This window comes from Equus przewalskii, chromosome 4, assembly GCF_037783145.1.
Source record: "Equus przewalskii isolate Varuska chromosome 4, EquPr2, whole genome shotgun sequence".
In the NCBI taxonomy this organism is placed as follows: domain Eukaryota; kingdom Metazoa; phylum Chordata; class Mammalia; order Perissodactyla; family Equidae; genus Equus; species Equus przewalskii.
This window is the reverse complement of record NC_091834.1, coordinates 44553297-44572858: the sequence shown is the minus strand read 5'-3', so window position 1 is coordinate 44572858 and position 19562 is coordinate 44553297. Positions and strand designations below refer to the sequence as shown.

General features: G+C 40.8%; 1 long non-coding RNA gene across 1 annotated transcript in view; it reads right to left on the bottom strand.

Moving 5' to 3' along the window:
* Nucleotides 1–229: 229 nt before the first annotated feature.
* LOC139082803 (uncharacterized) overlaps nt 230–19562 on the bottom strand; it is a 103117-nt gene continuing 83784 nt past the window's right edge. The window contains exon 4 of the long non-coding RNA XR_011539054.1: nt 230–3939. This is a non-coding gene — a long non-coding RNA (uncharacterized lncRNA). The remainder of the gene's footprint in view (nt 3940–19562) is intronic.

Sequence of the window (19562 nt, the reverse complement as noted above, 5' to 3'; positions counted from 1 at the left end):
GAGTTAAAACTTCACACACCAAATAAAACATACCACAAGCTGAGGAAATGATTGGCGGTACATACGATGAAAAATGATTAATAGCCTAACTTTATAAATAGTTTTAACAAATCAACAAGAAAAATACCATGAGAGAAAAAAAGTACAAATAATTAGGTAAGAAATGCAATTTCCGGCAATCAAAAGAATTCAGTCTGTTTAATAATCAAAGAAATGCAAATTATTATTCAATGAGATATTCTTTTTACCTTTATTTAATCAAATGAAAATAATGTTGCCATGGGTAAGATGAAAGGGATCCTTTCATACAATGCTAGCCTGAGAAAAATTATTACAACTTTATGAAAGGGAACTTTGCTATTTAAATCAAAAGGCTACAAATGTTTTATTGAACCCTTAAACTTCAAGGGAGTTTGTACTTAGGAAATAATCAAATTCTCACCAATATGTAAATGTCAGGAGTTAAAGGTGGCAGTGTTTCTAAGAGCAAAACATCTGGAAAGTGTTAAAATACTTTTAATAATTAGGATTGGTTTAAATAACTTTTGTACATAATTATAAAAGATATTTTACAGTCATTAAAAACTGTGTTCTTAAATCACCTGGGTGAAAAGGTCATCTTGTCTTGTTAATTAAGAAAAGTGGAACCAAACTGATTAAAATTTTGTCAAAGAAAAATTATAAATATATTACATCTGTGAAGAGATTAAGGCTGAAAGGAAATATATCAAAATAATAAAAAGTGGTTATGTTTGGAGAGCAAAATTACAGGTGTCTTTTTTGTTCTTTATATATTTGTGAATTTTCCAAATTTTCCATAATGAAACTGTGCTACTTTTATAATCAGAGAATATGTTTCAAAAATCACAGATTGACGATAAATATTTTTCACTCATCTATGCAGAAAAATATGAGTAAATGATAAAGTAAAACCATTCAATAGGAACAGCTACATGTTTGCTTTGTCTTTCAAAGAGCATCTGTACATACTCCATGGCATACCGTTCATAAGGAGGTTAATGACATGTTTTGTAATTTTCTTTTTCTAGGACAAAATGGCTATGATCTTTGATGGCCCCCAGGAAAGACACCTGCTCTTAATTTCAGCCTTTCTTCTAAAATCACTTCTGTCAGTAGTTTCGCCCTCACTCTTTTCACAGCAAATATAACAGAGCTGCCTCTGGTTACTCAAGTCTTCAGAAGCTCTGCAAAATTTAATAAAACAGCAAACATAGTTATATATCCAGCAGCCATTTTAGACAATTAAATGCAATTTTCAGTTTCACTACACAAATTTGGTAAATTGGAGTCCAGGCATTGCTTTGAACTCTGATGAAAGGAGTAATTTCTATTCCAAGGAAGGCTGTGTCTGATTTAGACTTTCGCCATCACCATCCACAGCTGTCTTGACCACTTTATTCCACTAGATGGCAGACTTGGGATGCTACATGTAACTAACTTCTGAACAATAAGCAAAAGACTAAGAAAAAACAAGACCATAAAAAGGTAAAATGAGATTGAAAATGATAAAATGAGGGAATATAAACAAGCAAAGAGAAAATATTTAATAATCACAGCTGAGACTGATAATGGGAAATAAAGGATCGATCTCTCCCATCTTTAAATGTGCAATTTCGGTGTACAGCTCACTCCCTTTCATTCTTAGCTTTCTTTGATTAAGAGATGTAAAAAATATATATTCCCCAAAGAAAGAGAGGTAACTAACCAACCTTGAAAAATACCGTTGAAATTTCCTAGAGTCTGAATCTCAGACATGTCCATTGAAAATAAATAGTTCTTTGATATCAGTGGTTATATTAATAACATTATCCTTGTTCCTACTAATCATGATTTATTCACTTTTCTTTCATTCAGCCAATATGGTGGCTGTCTCTGTGTGATCAGATTTTAAGTAACACTAAAACTTGTGCGTTCCAATGATTAATTGAGTCCCCTCTCTCCCGAAAGATGTCATGACTTATTAAGCCACTTAATGAGTGAGTAACTGAGTGACAACTCCATTCCTAAGCTCCTTGTGATGCATCTCTCAGCATCACTCGGCCGCACTCTCCCCTGGCAGGTGGGGCAGAGAACGTGCTGCTCCCAGGCCATTTTCAAATTCCCGCCATCCTTATACCTTAGCTCGCCGAGCAACCATCTGGAGAAGGAACACACTCGTTTGTTAAAAGTTGAGTTTGCACAACTACTATTTCATTCCTTTTACAAATATTTCTTGAATTTCTACTACCTCCTAGGCGCTCACTTGGTTTAAGATGAAAAAGTTACGGTGACTGCCCTCCAGAGCGACAACCTAGAAAAAGGAGAGACGTGGTGGGAGAGCGAGAAGACGGCGGGTGCAGCGCCAGGAGGCTGTGGCACCAAGTAGCGCGACCTCGAAATCAGAGTGCAGGACCCAGAACAGAGCGGCGGGTGCGGGACCGCAAAGCTTCGGTCACAGGTGAAGGGGAGCAGTCAATCCGCGGATCCAGGTTTATCCGACTGCAGAGTCCGCGTCTTTAAGCTCTGGGATTATAGCATATAAGTATTTTACACATACCCTGTAAAAAGCAGTATGCTAACAGTATGTGAAGCTTCTAGGATCACACCTTCTACTAAGAAATATGTCCTTCCTTCAAACCACTTACAATCTAATAATACCGATAAGGCATATATAAATAAGCATAGATGCCATCTAGAAAGCGCTATTTGTAAAAGTCTAGGGAAGCGTGAGAGACGGCGTTATGTATAACGGGAAGAATCAACAGAGTCTACGTATGAGCTGACACTGAGCAGACCTTGAAGGGTGGACAGGCTTGGACTTGGGGTAATGGGCTCAAGCAACTGCCCAGAAATCATGGATTAGGCAGAGGGAGCAGTGGATAGTTCTGAGTGATTAGTCTGAATGTTTACTTAGTGGTTTAAGAGAAACAGTCAGGGAGCATCTCCTATGTTCCCCATACTCTTCCAGACTCTAGGAATTTAGCAGTGAACAAAAGAGCTTTTTAAAAATCCCTGTTTCTGTAGCATATTATAAATAAGTGAATACAATACACACTATGTCGAAGGATGGTAAATGAGTAAAGAAAGTCAAACCAGAGAAGGAGATGTGCTGGAAGAGACCAGTGACCTTGCAGAGGAGAAGGACAAAGACAAGCATTCCAGTAGAGGGAACAGCAAGTGCAAAAGTTCTGAGACAAGAGCACAAAGAGAAGAGAAGGAAATAAAATTGGAAAGATAAATTGGGTCATAATAAAGAAAGGTCATCACATTGGCATAGATCCCGGTATTCTATTGACCACTAAGACAGTTCCCAGATTTAACTGTGACTCCAATCCAGGGACCACTTTTCCTGAAGACATTCGGACTCAGAAGCCCATGTGAATGGTAGACTATCTTGTGCACATTCCACCCTGTGACAATGAAAGGGCAGTTCTCCTCCTCTGGGTCACTGTCTAGGTGAAGAAGCAGGTTAATTCTGGAGCACATTCTCTGCAGGGAGGGATTCATCTGAGGAAATGCACATGTAGGTGCTTTACAGTGTAGCAAAGATGACCCCGGCCCTCCAGTCAGACTGCAAGGAGTTCTAGAAAGCTTGGGTCACTGTGCTTGGTGACTATTGGGCTCTCTGGTCAGAGTGAACAATGCTTATTCTTCGGTCAGCTTCTACAGCTCAGCAGTCTGCACCTGCAGCTGTGAACGTGCCGATGTTTGCCCATATTCATGTCACAGGTCTGAACTGTGCCAGCAATGTCCCTGCATAGTGTTCATCTTGCCATGACCAGGTCCTCATTGGACCAGTCCTTGCCAGTGGGTGGACCAGATTCAGCGCGACCTTGCAATACCATTCTCTGGCTTCAGAACGATCTTCACTTGGCGATTGTTCGCATGCATGGCGAGCAAACTTACAGATGAAGAAATGCACGGAGTTGCTTTTCTTGTCTGAAATAAAAAAGAAAGAAGGGAGGATAAAGAAGGACATAAATTTGCAATTCAAGATGTCAGACTGTTCACGTACCTTCATCTCTGCTCCCTCCCAAGACACCACCTTAATTGATGCTAATTGAATGGTTTATCTCTATTTCAGAGAAAATCACTTTGAATTTAAATTAGGCTGTTCTGAATCCCAACAGTTGAGACCATTTCACAGATTCCTTTTCGCTGTAGGAAAAGCTGGAAGCAAAGTGTAGCCCTGCAAGGCCTTAAAATTGAGAAACGCTTTATTCTCAGAGTGAGAGGATGTGCGACAGTGCCCCCACCTGGCCTCGGGCCTTGGGATTGCAGGGCACTATTAATGTGCTCGCTGAGCTTTTCCTCTTTGAATCCTTACTCTCTTCAGTGCTGGTTTGGGAATGAAATTAAGTTCCAGTTATTTCAAGAACATCACTGACAAACTCATCATCAACCCTAGAGCACCTAAGCACTCAGGGACAAAGAGTCTCTGACTCTCTGTTAATTGGTCCTTATCCTTCCACTGAAACCATCACTAATTAAGTCTGAACTGCTGGTGCAAAGACTCAATAGAAATCACCTAATGGCATTTATTTGCTGGGTCAAGAAGGATGGTGACATTTTATTTCATTCTTCTACAAAACACTGTAATCCTTTAGCCTGCCCCTTCCAGAATTCAGCAGGCACAATATTTGTCTGTAATTCTTATTAGTAAAACAGGGAGATCTCATGAATATAGGAAGAGAATGGTGTGTCAGGGAACTGCCAATCCCATCTTCATGAGTGTTGGATTGCATTTCAGGACATGGATTTTTAATTCCACCAAATAAACAATCAGATCAATCAAAATTTAGATAAACCTCAACTGCTTAAATGAAAAAGATGCTATTGAATGACACATTATCAATAATGTGGAATAGAATAATATAAGCATTACCAGCTAGTCTATCACAAAAATTTAGTGACTAGATATCTTTTTACCTAATCAAATATTCTTATTCATTTCAAAGGAAAGTAAATATTTCCTTTGTCACCCAAATTGTCCTGCTATATTGTACCCAAATGTGTACCTAAAAGTACCCTCTTATGAGAATCTCTATGTATCATTTTAAAATCCACTATAAAATAAATCTATAAAATAAATACTTATGTATTTGACCAGGAGTGCCCATATGAGTAGATACTGAGATAACATGAATGGATTGGATGAAAATGTTGAATTAATAAGTTTTGTATAGGAAATATAAGACAATAGACTTTTTTTCTTGGGGAAAGGGAAGTTCTTCTTAAAAGGTATAGAGGAAAATGCTAATAATTTTGACAATATCAAAATTGAAAACTTTTCAAATGGCAAAATTTTTTTAAATGTTGCAAAAACCATCATAAAGATTAAAATATAACTAACAAATTGAGTGACAATATTTCCATTACACATAAAAGGCAAAAGATCAGAATCCAGAAAATATATAAAGAATAAAAACTACCCCCTAAAAAAGATCAAATAATATATACAGCAACTCTCAGATAAGAGAAAAATATTTAAATGTGCCCTCACCTCATTAAAAATCAGAGTTCGATATTAAAGCTCAATAATATTTCATTTTTTACCCACCAAATTAAAAATAGTGATAATATCAAGATTTGACAATAGTATAAGAAAACAGATTCACATATGTGTGCCGTTGGCTTTATAAACTGGTACAGCTGCATTAAAGGGCAATTTGTCTGAATTTGTCTAAGGCTCAGTAAATCCCTCCTCTAAATATATCCCAGGAAAAGCTTGCACACATCCAGAAGAAGATATATTCAAACATAAGTCAAGAGTTGTTTGTGCAGCAAAACATGTGTTTAGTGAAACGCTATTTCTCCAGGTGCTTAGTAGGTATTGAGAAAAAAAGGATTTCTAGGTCCAGCAGGTTGAGGGAACTCTAAGTTAAGTGAACTTGATCAGACTTCATTACTACGGGCTGTCTCAGAGCTTTAGAGGTGTTCCCTGGCCCTCTGACTGTAGAGGGCCTATAGCAGGCAGCACATCCCAAACTCAGTGAACCACTAAAATCTTTCATGGACACAAGGAACAGGTGGTTTAGAGAATGAACTCTTGGAGATGCTGAGCTCCTTGGTGGTGAAAAACTAGCTGGAGCCTCGTCCCACAAAAAGGCCCACAGTGTGGTAGGCTCTGAGAACTTAGTGGTCAGGCAGATTGAGCAATGAGTAGACAAAGAAGAAACAAGACGCTGTGGATTTTTCTTTTAGCAAAATCTAGAGAAGCAGGATCGGAGCGAGAGGGCAGTGCAGGATTTTGGGCAGGTTTGTTTTGTTTTGTATTGCTTTGTTTGTGAGTTGTTTCGTTTCTCTTTTTCCTGATACAGAAGAGACCTGTATATGTTTGTAGGTAATTGGGAAGGACTCGGCAGAGGAGTAGGATCTCAAAGTAGAGACACAGCTGAGGAGGAGGCGTGCACTCCTGAGAGAGGAAAAGGTTCGCAGTGCTCGGAGGAGAGGCGATAACGGTAGTTGGTGGAAGGGTTGGGAATGTGGACCCAGATAGACGGGTAAGTGAAGGAGGGAAATAATAACTCTAAGACAGATAACGGTATTGTCTTCTACTTTGTCAGTAAAGTAGGAGGTCAGATGAAGGGTCGATGAGTGTGCCGAGGGCTGAGGTGAGAGGGGCACTTGAACAAAGCAGGCGGGGGGCTACACTATTTCGCTTTTTTTCTTCTCTTCAGCTTGGCGCCAATATTTGCCTTAGCTTTCACTTGCTTACCATTTATCACAAATTTTGCGCGTGTTACCGTTTATTCAAAAAAAAAATAAGAAACTTGAAATATCCATATTTCTCTATTTTACAGAGAGAGCTGTCAACTCTATTGGTGATAAGATCAGTAAAGACAGGGCAGAGGAGGAAGAGGAGGTAGTCAAGGAGAGGAAAGGATATTCTTTTTCAGGGGAACGTGTATCAAAGATTTTTTAAAAGAACAACAGTAAAGTCTACCCTTTAGGTTTGGACTTGACACTCTGCATCAAGACGGTGGGTGAAAGAATAAAGACAGTATATGGATACCACTAGAGTTTTCAAATATTGTTCTGAGATCCTGATCAAGTCGACCCCTTAGAACCATTTCTTGTCTAGGCAAATAGCCCTCGATCCAGACCACACATGTTAGCACTACAGGTTTCCACAAGAGGGCAGCATGTCCTCAGTTTTGGGTAGTGCGCGGCTGAGTTTTGCTTCCATTCTCCATTCGAGATTCCTTTTTTCCCTTTTCATGCAGACCGCTGTTAAACAGAAACATGTTTGGTTTCATCTGGGGACATTGATGTGAGCATAATACATTCCACCCCTATGCAGCGACAGGTGAGATTTTATTGGACACATGCTCACCATTTGCAGGAACACAGACCTGACACTGTATAGAGAACATGTTAAATGACAATGGAGACAGTGGACAAGCTGTTTGACATTATGTCATTTCATTCTACACAAGCTGGCAGAATTTTTCTTTTTAAATAAACATTTTTTATCTTCAGAAAATCTATCCTCCTCCCTTGGGTGAGTACATATTCACCAAAACCTTATAGTAACATATACTGCCCATGTAAAAATATGATGGATGGGGGTACTGTTTCCTAGCTTAAAAAATATTTATACAATTTCTTTGGGACCCTGCTTGCAGTACAAATGTTACATTACAATGTTTTAATATTTACTAAGTACTAAAAAGGTGCTGGGTTCTATAGTTCACATAGAAAATAAAGTTAAATGGGGGATATTAATGTAAGAATACAGTTTTTATTAATTGTTTTATTTTAATTCACAAGAAGAACAATACAATGTTGCAGAAGATATATTTGCCAAGTGGATAGAAATTGTTTTAACCCCAGAAAATTTATGTGATAAAAACAAGAAACTCTTACTGACTGCATAGACTACTTGGCCATTTTGCAATTTAAGTAATTGTGATTTAATGAAACATCAAAGAACCTGAAAGTAAAACCCTCTGGTTTCTTTTACTCTCGTTAACTTTGAAACAGATTCGTTTTATTGGGTTTTGTTTTTGTTTTAAATTCCCTGAAGCTTGGGTTGCTTTCCCAGAGTGAATTATTTACTAATACATATCACCCTCAAAATAGAAGAATTCCCATCAAACTATTGGCACCCACTAAACGCTAATAACCTAAGAATTCAGCTGTGCAGAAAAGCAATCTAAAGTGTGCGGGAAAGAATTACTTGTTCCACAGATAATTCTGCCTCTGCACAAAAGAAACAGGAGAGAGAGGACCGCATTGTTCTCTTGATAATGAAGTAGGGACCCTCCCTGATTTTCTCCTTTACCGGCTCCAGGAATGAAGATAGAAATGGAACGCAAGGCATCCTGGTCCTTGCTCATTATGATTCCGTAAAGTCCTGCCATTTAGGAAATGTGTCTCAATTTCTGCGGAGATGAAGCAGGAAGGTCAGACTGAGCTTTAATCAAAGGTATCTCCCTGCCGAGGTAGGAGGCTTCCCTCCCCACATATATGTGGATTTAATTTGGTGGCTTTTTTTGAAGGTACCTAAAGCCATGTCAGGGCCTGGCCGTGGCTGGTGTGCACTTAATCTCTGAAGCCGAGCAAGGACACTGATGTTGTCACTGACAATTTACTCTTGCAGCATTTTTCTGCTGAACTGAGAGGGATTTTGTCACTGGTGCACTATCAAAAATACATGGGCTTGTCCCTTATTACGAGATGTCATGTCAGTTGAGCTAACATTTATAATGTAACCCTAGCAATTAGCAGCCCTCATCCCTCGTGGGAAACAGGCAGAAGCCCCATGGCACGCCGTGCTGCAAGGGGTTTCTCTCCTCCTGGGGAGGATGGACTGGCCTGTCACGCTCCGTCGTTCAGAGACTTCCACTTCCCTCACTGCCCTGAATCCTTTGTCATAGTCTCTTCCTTCACCTCTGTCCCACCAGCATCCCCGCTCCCTCTTGTGTATGTCCTTTACTTCTCTCTCCGTCTCTCTGTCTCTATCTAATGCTGGAAGGGCCCTTGGCTATCTTCTCCAACCTCTTCGTTTCGTAGGAGAGAGAATCCCTTTCACTTGTCCAGTGTCCTGGTTGCCATAATTCATTCTGCATTAGTGGGACTTGTTGATTTCCTCCCAAGAAACTGAGAACTTAGAAGCATTGATAAATCAGATAGTTCTTGGGCTAAGACGGATGTCATAGCACTACATGGTACATCTCTCCTCCCAGACTTGACATTGGGTGTCCCATCTAAGTTTCCCTCTTCAGTTTAGAGGTCTCTCAAATCGCACTAAAGTGCAGGACTGTATGTGTTGTAAACAACACCTGTTTTCTATTCATCATTTGAGAAAGAAAAATTTGTGTCTCTGCTCTTGTGTTTTAGATGTATGAGATGATTTTGAGTGGCACAGCCAACGCTAGACAAAACTGTACCCCCCACCCCCGACTCTTATCAGCCCACCTTCCCAGGCACGTTTTCTTCCCCACTTTTCCTCCTGGCTGGCTATCTGCTGCTGGCGAATGGGTCATTATCAGCTTAAATGTAGGCCATTTCCAGGGAGCTTTGCGATTGAAAAGTGAGAAGCAAGAAAGGCTTGCTCTATGACCTTGGAAGGCTACTTTCTCGTGTTCCAAATAAAATCTCCAAAGTGACTCCAAGGATGTTGTCCAGGATTAGGGACCTTGCAGAGGGCTAGGACCTTCTCCATGTCCTCTTCTTCCTTCCTTTAATAGCCTTTTTCTAATGAAATGCCTGTCCTTTTGCTAAAATACCTTGAACTATAGAATCTTCAAGAATTAAGTAACAGTGCTTCAGGGAATAGAAAGAACTATTCTTTTAATGTCACAAATATTTCCATCCCTACTTTTTGGTTGCAAATATCACTTTTACTTCAGAGCATCTAAACATTTGAAGACCACTTTCTAGAGCCAGAATATTCCATTGGCAGAGCATCCTAGTGGTTCTGTCTCATGTCCCGGTAGTTAGCCCTCCAGCAGACCCAATGTCAACAGAATCAAAGTCAAATTCTTATCTATAGGTCTTGCCCTCTCTACTTGGTTAATAGCCACATTCTCTTTCTGTCTCTATATTCTTGCATTTGTTAAGATTCTTAGTTGAGAGTGGCAAAGTCAGATTCAGGGGAAAGAAAAGGAATTTGTTGTTAAGATATGAAGCTATCTTACAGGAACTAAGAAAGGCTTCACCAGCAGACCAAGGTAAGGATGGAGACTCAGATGGTCCTCACGAATGGAACCAGGATCATGGTAGGGCTCCCCACCTCTGTCATGTGTTCCTCAGGTTCTCTCTCCCTCTCCCTCTCCCTCTCTCTCTGACACACACACACACACACACTCTCTCTCTCTCTCTTTCTAGCTCTAGCACATGCTATTTCTGTCTCAACTGGTATCGTGTTCTTTGTTCCTATGGCAGAAAAACACAAGCACTAAGCAGTGTGAGTTTTATACAGTATAGCTTCTTCTATTTGAACAAACACAGAATTAGCTTTTGTAGAACAAATTTTAAAATGCAGGCTAATATTTTAATTGGCCTATGTTGCCACCTTAATCTTGGGCAATAAACTGTGTTCAGAAGGTGTACTCACTTGTCAGCACTCATTGTAACCAGATGGCCAAGTAGAGGTCAAAAAAGGAAAGCGAGTTGTGGTGGGCTGAATGATGGCCCCAACGATATCCAGTCTTTCATCTCTGGAACCTCAGAACGTTACGTATGTGGTCAATGTGACTTTGCCTGTGTGATTAAGGTAGGGATCTTGAGATGGGAAGGTTATCCAGGATTATCCGGTGAACCCTAACTGGAATCACAAGTGTGCTTTTAAGAGACAGGAAGAAGGAGATTTGACTTTAGAGGAGATGGAAGTAGAGATTGGAGTGAGGTGCTCTGAAGATGAAGGAAGGGGCAACAAGCCAAGGAAAACAGGTGGCCACTGGAGACTGGAAAAGGCAAGGAAACAGATTCTCCCCAAGAGTCTCTGGATCACACACAGTCCTGCTGACACCTTGATTCCAGCCCAGGGAAAACCACCTCAGATTTCTGGCCTCCAGAGCTGTAAAAGAATAAATTTGTGTTGTTTTAAGCCATCCAGTTTGTGATATTTTATTAAAGCAGCCATAGAAAACTAATACAGAAGTTCTTAAAATACAAGGAGGGGCGGCAATGCCTAGGAAGGGAATTCTTGGTAAGGCTCTGAGCCGTCAACACAAAAGAAACCTGCCATCATACTGCGAGGAAGCAGAGCCTCAGGAGGGGGCCGTCACAGCGTTAGCCAGCCTCTGACATCTGGTTAGCAACTTCAGATACTTGCAAAGAAAGTATGCCATGATTGAACAGCTAGATGCAAATCCTTTCTGGTTTAAGTGGGCAAGGTTCAAAAGAAGTAGGATTGGCTACAAATAGTCACATGGGAGGAAGTCCAAAGAGAAACCAAGTATGAGGGGGACAGACCTGAAGAGAGAGGGAAAGAGAAGTGGAAGGTCCTAGAAGAGCACTAAATTGGAAGTTAGGTTCTCTTCCCAGCTCGCTGATTCTAGTCATAGGGGAGGGGAGGTCTTCGCACCTTCTTAGCCTCTGTCTAGGCATCTTTGACATGATGGTTTAAGCAACATGATCCTGAAGGTGCCCTTCAGCTCTAGGACACTGTAATCTTCAAACTTCTGTCTGGATTTTGGCCTCTATATTGCAGCGTTAACTCTTGGGGCTCTTGAAGTTTACATTCCTGTGCTTTGCCCTGGTAGATACATCGACACAAAACCCTGTACAACTAAAATGGAAACCCCCCAGATGGCGTGTACCAAATCTCAAAGTATTTAGTAAGAATGAGAACAAGAGAAGCTAAAGATGAGACCCTTGAGTCGTCCCTGGAAAAAATCTTCACCGTGGATGAAGAAATGCTTCTAGGGCCACATGCGGATGTTCCTCAAGGAATCTGGAGACAGTGCTGCAGAGTTGACGTAAAACACAAATCCATCAGCACCAGAGGGAAGCATAAATTCCCTGGTAGTGGGAAAATTTGTTGGTAACAAAAAAGATAGCACTTTTAAAAAATAAGGTAATTTTTATGTTAGGAAAAACAAATTGAAGATAAACAAATGTGCCTGAAATTGGCAAATCCAAACTTCCTTTGTCCTAAATTCAGCATCTGTGTTCCTTTTGTCAGCTAAAATCATAGCAATCCTAGCAAAAGTTATTAGTTGTTTGAATCCCTATGATAAAAAAAAAAGGCCATAAATTGTACTTTCAATACCCTCAAATTATCTGCATAGCTGTGTTCTATATGGAAATAGAAAGATTTCCATTCTGTCCTGAAAGTGTAATGAAAAGAAGGGAAGCCGTGTATGCCAGTTCAATATTGCATTCAGTTAAATGTAACAGAACCCAAAATACAGTGGTTTAATCAAGGAGGGTTCAACTCTTCTCTCATTAGAGTAAGTCCAGAGATGGGCAATCCAGTGTTGGTCCAAGGACTCCATAATGACATCAACTCCTTCTATCAATGTCTCAATTCTCTCTATCCTTCTGCTCTGCCATTCTCAGCAGATGGCTTTGCTTTATGTTGTTGATTCATGGATACAAGATAGCTGCTCCAGCTTCAACTCACTCTGCATTCTAGGCAAGAAAAAGAAGGGAATGCAAAGGGGAAGGTGAAAGTTCATGGTTTCCTTTCAAAGGCTTTCCTGAAAGCATTACCTTGCCAGAACCATGTCCCTCTTTAGTCATCCCCAGCAGCAGAAGAGCTGAGCAATGTAATTTTTTTATCTGGGTACACTGCCTTCTTTAAGGACATCAGAATTTCTTTTAGCAACAAAGTAAAGGAGAATGAATACTGGGCAGACAACAAAAAATGTCTGGCATACTCTTTAAAAATTGCCAACCATTTTATTTGCCCCAGTGAAAATAATCATTAGGGCTTCTCTTATTGCTTTGTTTAAAAAGTAGAAGATTTTAGGGGCTGGCCCAGTGGCATAGCAAAGTTTGCACACTCCACTTGGTGGGCCAGGGTTCGCAGTTTTGGATCCTGGGCGTGGACCTAGCACCACTCGTCAAGCCACACTGTGGTGGCATCCCACATAAAATAGAGGAAGATTGGCACAGATGTGAGCTCAGTGACAATCTTCTTCACCAAAAAACCAAAAAGTAATAGATTTCATTAGTGGGGTATATTCATTAAGAATCTTTGGTTGCAAGCACGTGCGATCAACTGACAAGCTTAAGCAAAAACAAAAGAGGGAGGGGGATTGTTGGAAGTATACCAGGGTATTTCATAAAAGGGAAGAAAAGTTTGAATAACCTGTTCTCAGAAATAAAAAGGAAACAGGGATGCTCCAGGGATGTCTTGGACTTTTTCTGCATAAATCTGCCAGTAACAGGTACAAACCACATAGTGCATCTTACAAAATAGCACCCTAAAATTGAAAGGTGGTAACTGCCTGCTCATGTCACCCAAGCTTTTATTAGGTCATTGAATCATCCTATAAGGCCAGGATTTTCTGAATGATCGGGCATATGACAGTGTCCATTAATCCCCTGGATATCATCTCATTGTCTTGCCACTTTTGCTGCAAAGTGAATTTGGAGGTAATATGTTTACTCTGACAGTGTCTATGACCTCCAGTAAACTCATAGACGACGAGCATAGGTATGAAGGGAAGAAAAAGAAGATCCAAATCCAGAGTATGCATTTCTATTCTGATAGTAAAAGATCTCTGATTTACTCACTGATGGCAGGGGCTCAGGTTAGTTCATCTGATCACTAGCTGCCCAGAAAACACCCTAGAGGTTTGGTGCCAGATTGCGGTTCAGGATTGGATGTGGTTGCTTGAAAAACTGGGCACTCAGCAATGATCCTAGAAAAGTCAGATCTAGTGAGGGGAAGTTCATGCAGTTGAGCCCAGAGCAGCATGGCTTCAACCTCTGGCACCAGGCCTGCCTTGTTCATAAGCCCACTGATTAGACACCATCCTGGCTAATGAAGGAAAATGACTGACATCTATGGCCATCTGTGTGCTTGATTACTAAGAGTCTCTTCCACAGGAAAAGTCATCAGAATGGCATACATGAGATACAATTATTTTCATGCTGTAAACTCATTCTGAGAGATTCATCCACACCAGCCCATTCTTAAAGTTCTTGTCACCAATATTCTAATCTTGCTCTTCCCCAACAAAGGCCAGACAATGACTACTGCCTAGAAATCAATATAGGTCCTGATTTCAGGCCAAACTTCCTTTTAGGCAAAATAAACAGAAAATTGTTACGCTTGGTGTTCTGGCCATAAAGAGGTTTAATTTTCTCCACTGTCTTTTGGGGCGACTCCTATCTGGAGCTGTCACTCTGCAGACGATTTCCAGTTCATGCCAGCATTTCACAGAGAACAGGGCATGAGTGTTCATAGGAAAGTTTCCATGAGGCCATCCAGAGGTATGGACTGAGGAATTCATGGCAATGTGAATAATGGGAATGTGTGTAACCTGATTGTGCAAATAATTTGTGCCTTCAGGATCTGATTTGATGTTGCAATATTTCTGGTTATACCCAGCTCTAAAGCTAGCTATATCAAATAGCGTTAGTTGCTTATGAGTAGCTCAAAGTAGAGCAAGACCAGGTCTTTTGTTTTCACTAAAGTCCATTAAAAAGCTGGGAGCTCATTCTAAAAAGGAGGAGAGTTACCCAGATAGAAGAGCATGGTTCTGCTCTCAGACTCTAGACACCACCATTAGATCAGCCTATTAGGGCTTATCACAGACTGCATTGTGCATCCTGGCCCCCAAAGTGCACCTGTGGAACTGCTGGGTGATAGTGCTGAGTAAAGAGCAACTTAGCTATGGGAGAGCTAAAGATGCTTCTCTTGCTCTGGGAGATTTTCAGATACCCAGAGGTGATAAATTCACAATTCTTTCTCTCCCTTTTCTTGCCATGGGTTCACTGTGGATGGAGTGTATTTCCTTGTCTTACAGACTTTGGGCTTCACCACCATGTGACTTGCTTTGATCAATGGAATGTGAGTGGATGTGATAGTATTCCAGTTCCTAAACGAGACTTTATGATGTGATGTGTGTTACCAACTGCTTTCTTGCACTCCTGCTCTGCACCAAGAGAATATCCCAAGTAGGTGGCACTCTTTCGACTTTGGCCCTGGAATGAAAAGACACATGGAGCAGACCTGAACCTACCTGCAGCCTCGATTAGAACTGTAGCAGCAATGTGTGATGAAAAGGAAGGAGAAATAAATGCTGGTTTTTGTAAGTCACTGAGATTCTTGAGGTTATTTGTTACACAGCAAAACCTAATGAAAGCAGACTAAGATGCTAAGTAAACAGATCAGAGGCAATGGACAACATGCTTCTTCCAAATGTAACATAAACTGTCTTCATAATCCAAAGAGGACCACCATGCCGTGTGTTGTGCCTTCTTCTCCATGGTAAGGGACAGCAGATATAGAATTGTCCTTTAGTTTGGAAATAATATCCCAACATAGTATAAACCATTCATGCCACAGAAATGTCATAATATCCAACTGCAGAATTTTTGTAGAAGTTATCTCCTACTCCTTGAACCAAAACGTCTGAGATATCTCTCATTTCCTTTATCCCAGGCCCATCACCTTGACATCATCAATCTAATAAACCCAGACAGTGCCTACTCCTGATGGCTTGCCCAGACCCCCTTTTCCAGGCGTGTGCATCAGTCCCCCAGCTGCTTTGAGAGTTACCTGCTAATGACTTACAGCTGCAATCTTTTGCCCAATGGCAGGAAGAGACTTATTGAGCAGGATCCCTAACAGCTGACTATATAACATAGGCTGCTAGTTTTCCATCCCAGAATATGTAGGGGTGCCCCCCTCCACACACACACACAATCCACTGACCAATTCCAAATACCCGGCCTCACACATTTCCTGAGAGTCTGCTGCCTACAATCTCTCCCCTGTACAATGACTGTACTGGTTGAGGTTGTTAGGGTTGTAAGCAACAGAAATGGACTCTGGCTCACTTAATTAAAAACACTGAAGGAGTATAGGAGTGACTCACAAATTAAAATAAGAGTTGAGCAATGAAGATTGGAGATACGAAGAGACGACAGAAGCTCCAGGGACATTTGCAGCAGAGATTCAAGACTTTCTCTTTCTAGTGGTGATTCTTAAAGTTGTCTGCACATTACAGTCACATGAAAGTTGTAAGTCCAGATGCTGACACTCAGTCATACCCTAAATGAATTAAAATCAGCATCTTTTGGGTGTTGGAACCAAGATATCAATATCCTTTAAAATCACAGAGGTAGTTCCAATTGGCATCGTGGTTGAAATTTTAGCTGCATCAAAATCACCTGGAGGGCTTGTTAAAACAGATTGCTGGGCTCCTTCCCCAGAGTTTCTGATTTACGTAAAATCAGTTAGAAATGATTTGCATTTATAACATGTTCCCAGGTGATGCTGAATCTGGACAAGCTCTCATGTGATCTGAGGCTATTGATCCTCAAACCACACTTAGGATAGCAAAGTTCTAGAGCAGTCATTCTCAAACTGTAGTGAGCATAAAAGCCATTGCAAACTTTGTGAAAACAAGTTCTTAGACTCCACCATTGGATTCTAATTGAGTAGTTCTGAGATGAGGCCCAACATTTTCTACTTCTAATTAGTTCCCAGGTGCTGCTGATGCTGTCAGTCCATAGACCACACTTTTTATAGCACCACTCCAGAGTATGTGTGTACACACTTCAGTTTGAAATAAAATCTCCAGGGGTGATTTTCCCCCAAGGGGACATTTGGCAAGATCTGGATAAATTTTTGATTGTCACACTGTGGCAGATGGAGAGAGGGAGATGGAGAAAGAATGCTGCTAGCATCTAGTGGGTAGAGGCCAGCGATGCAGCTAAACACCCTGTGATACATAGGACAAACCCCACAACAAATCATCCAGCCTAAAAAGTCAATGGTGCCAGAGTTGAGAAACCCTGCTCTAGAGTGTGGCTATTAACAAAACTCATCTACTCCTCTTTAGGTATCCATTCTGATTTTATAATCCCTGTACAAAGAATAATATTGTCCCAGCTGAGGTCAGGTGTCCATCCCGGTTCAATCAGCTATGCCAGGAAGTCAAGACCTTGTAGTACACACATGACCACTGGAGACGCAGCCCTTGGAGAGAAGCAACAGAAGGCAGACAATAAGATATTCTGAAAGTCAAGAGACGCAGCGATAGGTACAACTTTAGCCAAGAGAATTGTGCTCACTAGAGCAGGGGTAACAGTGGGTAACAGGCATCTCTTTCTGAGGGGTGACAAATGATTGAATCTTCACACACGCAGCAGTTGCTGGAGCTAAGCAGCTGTGAACCGCATTCCAGGCTCCTGAAGCCCATGATGTCTGCAGAGAGTTCCTGTATTTCCTTACTTCCCACATTTCCTTGAAATCAATCCCCGTCCCTCGGGTAACTGAGCCTATTTCTTCTGCTTGCAAACTGAAGTATGTACACACACAGGCAGGAACACACACAGAGACAGTGCTCAGTGTTGATTCAGTTTGACTTTTCAATCTGTCCTCTACTGAAACAAGTGGAACACACAACTAGCTGGAACTGAAGGAAATGACCCTGCCCCAGTCTTTATTGGGTTGCCTTTCACTTTAGTTGTTGAATTCTGTTTCAGTCACTAACTTCTTTGTTCTACCAAGGTCTGTCCTGGAATTATCAGTTTCTTGAATGGGGGTAATAATGCCTACCTTCTACTCAGGATCTGTTCTGAATATATGTACAGGTATATACACACACATACATATATATACACAGACATGCATATATACATATATGTACACAAACATACTTATATCTATTTTTCATCAGGTATATACACACACATACATATATATACACAGACATGCATATATACATATATGTACACAAACATACTTATATCTATTTTTCATCCTTACAATATTCTTATGAAGTAGTCACTGTTATTATCAATGAAGAAAATTAGTCTCAAGTTAGATAACTCGCCCAAAGTCATATATTTCCGAAGTAGTACAACTGGAATACAAACCCAGGTCTGTAAAACACCAAAATCTTTCACTTAACCACCATCTTATCCTTTTCTTCCCCACTCTGGACTTCCCCCACTTCCCAATCTGAAGCATGAGCCATAATATATCCCACGTCCACAGAAGCTAAAATAGGTTAATAAGATCTCACAGGACTCTCATGAAAAACAGATTTAAACCCAAAACGGTAATGCGGGTTGGCCACACTTACAGTACTTAATGTTTACTGAAGACAACCTGAATACATACCTCAGGTATATATCACCACTTGTAACAGTAAAATTTTCATGTCAATCAAGATAAGCACACAAGCACCCAAGTGATTTTAGACCAGATGGCAAAGTAAGAAAGAGAGCCCTCATTGCAACCATTTTCTCAACAATGATACCACATATGAGCCTGTCACTGAAACCAGCTCCCTATAGGTCAACCAGAAACATGCTGTCAGATCAGCCCAGCTGGAATAAACCCTGAGTGTTAAAGGATGTACCAGGAATTTCCCAAGGCTTTGTGGATTTCAGACCCAGCCCTTCAGTGGCTCCAACAACAGAAGGTAAATGAGTGGAGCATGCATGTGCCATGCCAGCTCCTTGGAAGGTTGTGTCTCACTTAGATCATCAAAGCCGTTGGCCAGACATCCTGTCATCCCTTGTGCTTTGTGCAATGCCAAATATTCTGCAGATGGTTCCCCAAGTGCTAAATAATAAGTGTCTAGCTTTCATGGGCTATTTGCAGTACAGTCATTCTTTACATTCATTCTATTAACTGCCGTTGTCTCTCCTCTTGGTGAGAAACAGTGTTATGAGTGACAAGATGGACACCTGGTTAAAAGACATCTTCAGAAATAGAACTTGCTTCCAATCATTTCAAACTCTTAGGACATTTGACCGGAGCAAAGCATAACAAATTTTAGCGGCTTGTCCTTTGTGCTAGTTGCAAAATTTACAACCACACCTCCACCTGCATCTTCTCTGAGATTCTATCTGCTTTTAAGGGCTAACATGACATAATTCTATTTCGCTATATAATGTAATGGTAAAGAGGAATTTTCTGCTTGGAAGAGACCATCTCATTTCAATATGCTGTGACATCTTTTGGAAACCAATATCCTCTATAATGGGAAATGGCTGCAGATCAAGGGCAATCATTTCTGTGATTTATGAGTACTGCAAGCAGATGGTTTTTTGAATATTTGGCCTTTTCCCAAAAACCTCACGCAAGCTAAGCTGTTGTATCTTATTGCATGAAAAGCCTTTGCTTCCAGGTAAGGGGATGGGCTGAGTCAGAATCTGACTTTGTACCCGAAAACAGGGACAGAACATGTTGCTAACCTAAGAAAGCCAAGGAACTATTTTTTGTTTTTCCTACAGCTAGCAGCAATCATAACTACCACCAAGCTGTGTCAGCCAAAAGAAGAGAGAGCCAGATACCTGGTCTGGAAGGTGAAGATGTCTCACTTTGCTATGGTTATTAGATTATCAATTTTCTCCCCTCAAGACCTGTGTGATTCACAGGGAACACTATTAGCCTGGCAAGAATTAATTACAGC